At 42.7% G+C, this 2,577-nt stretch overlaps 1 long non-coding RNA gene across 1 annotated transcript in view; it reads right to left on the reverse strand.

Moving 5' to 3' along the window:
• Window positions 1-84: 84 nt before the first annotated feature.
• LOC112073895 (uncharacterized) overlaps window positions 85-2,577 on the reverse strand; it is a 7,724-nt gene continuing 5,231 nt past the window's right edge. Inside the window, exon 3 of the long non-coding RNA XR_002894633.1 lies at window positions 85-126. This is a non-coding gene — a long non-coding RNA (uncharacterized lncRNA). The remainder of the gene's footprint in view (window positions 127-2,577) is intronic.

Below are 2,577 nucleotides of genomic sequence, written 5' to 3' on the forward strand. Positions count from 1 at the left end.
CTTCAGAAATCTAGTCTGTAGCCACTCCCCACCAGTGAAGTAGTCCTGACCCACTGTTTGGAATACACTGATCTGAATACTCACTAGTGCAGTCCGATTCTTTCCGCCCTCCTTGACACAGGGTACCTGAAACACAAAGCAGTTCACTATCAGGACCGGATAGCAGGGCTTGAGGTCATTTCCATGTCTATTTGACCCCAAACCCTGCTGGAATGACGGCTTGGACAACAAACTACTAAATTAGTAAAAAGGTTAACAGTTTATAATTATTAAAACGGCTTCCCAATTGATTAACCATTAACTATTGACCATTACAATTGACATAATCTGAGGCCYGTATTTATAAAGCGTCCCAGAGAAGGAATGCTCATCTCGGATCAGGTTCCTCCTGTTAATGTAATCTTAATTTATTTATTCTGATCTAAAAGGCTAAACTGATCCTAGATAAGCAGTCCTACTCCGAATCGCTTTATGAATATGGCCCCTGAGATGTCCTTGACCTGCCCTACTGGTCTTAGTGATATGACAGGATGTTTTCATTTCAAGCCAAATTCAAAGAAATGGGTTACTTTTGTGACTGTAATCTGGGAGGAAACAGGGACAATAGGAGTTTTTATGGAAATGTGAGTCAGTGTTCAACAGAACTGAGTTAGTGGTCTCTGTTTACAGGGTTCAACAGAACTGAGTTAGTGGTCTCTGTTTCAGAGACCACTAACTCAGTTCTGTTGAACCTGTAAACAGAGACCACTAACTCAGTTCTGTTGAACCTGTAAACAGAGACCACTAACTCAGTTCTGTTGAACCCTGTAAACAGAGACCACTAACTCAGTTCTGTTGAACCCTGTAAACAGAGACCACTAACTCAGTTCTGTTGAACCCTGTAAACAGAGACCACTAACTCAGTTCTGTTGAACCCTGTAAACAGAGACCACTAACTCAGTTCTGTTGAACCCTGTAAACAGAGACCACTACTCAGTTCTGTTGAACCTGTAAACAGAGACCACTAACTCCAGTTCTGTTGAACCCTGTAAACAGAGACCACTAACTCAGTTCTGTTGAACCCTGTAAACAGAGACCACTAACTCAGTTCTGTTGAACCCTGAAAGAGACCACTAACTCAGTTCTGTTGAAACCGTAGACAACAGAACCAAATCAGATTGATAACCCTGTAAACAGACACTAACTCATTCTGTTGAACCTGTAAACAGAGACACTAACTCAGTTCTGTTGAACCCTGTAAACAGAGACCACTAACTCAGTTCTGTTGAACCCTGTAAACAGAGACCATCTTCAGTTCTGTTGAACCCTGTAAACAGAGACCACTAACTCAGTTCTGTTGAACCCTGTAAACAGAGACCACTAACTCAGTTCTGTTGAACCCAGCCCTGTAAACAGAGACCACTAACTCAGTTCTGTTGAACCCTGTAACAGAGACCACTAACTCAGTTCTGTTGAACCCTGTAAACAGAAACTACTCATTCTGTGACCTGAAACAGAGACCACTAACTCAGTTCTGTTGAACCCTGTAAACAGAGACCACTAACTCAGTTTCTGTTGAACCCTGTAAACAGAGACCACTAACTGTTCTGTTGAACCCTGTAAACAGAGACCACTAACTCAGTTCTGTTGAACCCTGTAAACAGAGACCACTAACTCAGTTCTGTTGAACCCTGTAAACAGAGACCACTAACTCAGTTCTGTTGAACCCTGTAAACAGAGACCACTACTCAGTTCTGTTGAACCCTGTAAACAGAGACCACTAACTCAGTTCTGTTGAACCCTGAAACAGAGACCACTAACTCAGTTCTGTTGAACCCTGTAAACAGAGACCACTAACTCAGTTCTGTTGAACCCTGTAAACAGAGACCACTAACTCAGTTCTGTTGAACCCTGTAAAACAGAGACACACTAACTCAGTTCTGTTTGAACCCTGCAAACAGAGACCACTACTTAGTTCTGTTGAACCCTGTAAACAGAGACCACTAACTCAGTTCTGTTGAACCCTGTAAACAGAGACCACTAACTCAGTTCTGTTGAACCCTGTAAACAGAGACACTAACTCAGTTCTGTTGAACCCGCTGAACAGAGACCACTAACTCAGTTCTGTTGAACCCTGTAACAGAGACCACTAACTCAGTTCTGTTGAACCCTGTAAACAGAGACCACTAACTCAGTTCTGTTGAACCCTGTAACAGAGACCACTAACTCAGTTCTGTTGAACCCTGTAAACAGAGACCACTAACTCAGTTCTGTTGAACCCTGTAAACAGAGACCACTAACTCAGTTCTGTTGAACCCTGTAAACAGAGACCACTAACTCAGTTCTGTTGAACCCTGTAAACAGAGACCACTAACTCAGTTCTGTTGAACCCTGTAAACAGAGACCACTAACTCAGTTCTGTTGAACCCTGTAAACAGAGACCACTAACTCAGTTCTGTTGACCCTGTAAACAGAGACCACTAACTCAGTTCTGTTGAACCCTGCAAACAGAGACCACTAACTCAGTTCTGTTGAACCCTGTAAACAGAGACCACTAACTCAGTTCTGTTGAACCCTGTAAACAGAGACCACTAACTC

The sequence above is a fragment of the Salvelinus sp. IW2-2015 genome, unplaced genomic scaffold (assembly GCF_002910315.2).
Source record: "Salvelinus sp. IW2-2015 unplaced genomic scaffold, ASM291031v2 Un_scaffold2411, whole genome shotgun sequence".
NCBI classification, from domain to species: domain Eukaryota; kingdom Metazoa; phylum Chordata; class Actinopteri; order Salmoniformes; family Salmonidae; genus Salvelinus; species Salvelinus sp. IW2-2015.